This window comes from Arachis ipaensis, chromosome B03 (genome assembly GCF_000816755.2).
Source record: "Arachis ipaensis cultivar K30076 chromosome B03, Araip1.1, whole genome shotgun sequence".
Lineage (NCBI taxonomy): Eukaryota > Viridiplantae > Streptophyta > Magnoliopsida > Fabales > Fabaceae > Arachis > Arachis ipaensis.
This window is the reverse complement of record NC_029787.2, coordinates 36,421,468-36,421,777: the sequence shown is the minus strand read 5'-3', so window position 1 is coordinate 36,421,777 and position 310 is coordinate 36,421,468.

The window sequence follows — 310 nt, the reverse complement described above, 5'->3', positions numbered from 1 at the left end:
CAGTTCCTTGTCAGGCAAGTAATGCTTTCGTTTATTAGTGTTTAGAGTTAGTAAGGATTAGTAAAAAATAATAAATTTTATTAGTTATGTAATATTAGGGTAACCACTCTACTTTTTCTTTTTGTTCTGTCACTCACTCTACACAATGCACTCGTAATTAGGGGAACCGCCCAAAAAGTATAGAGAGAACATGGGCTCATCCCGGGCACATTTTCATGAGAGCCCAAAACAAACTGCGATATAAAAATAAAATGGTTTAGTGACTTTTGTAATTATTTATAGTCTGTAATGGGAAGCCCAACATTGTATG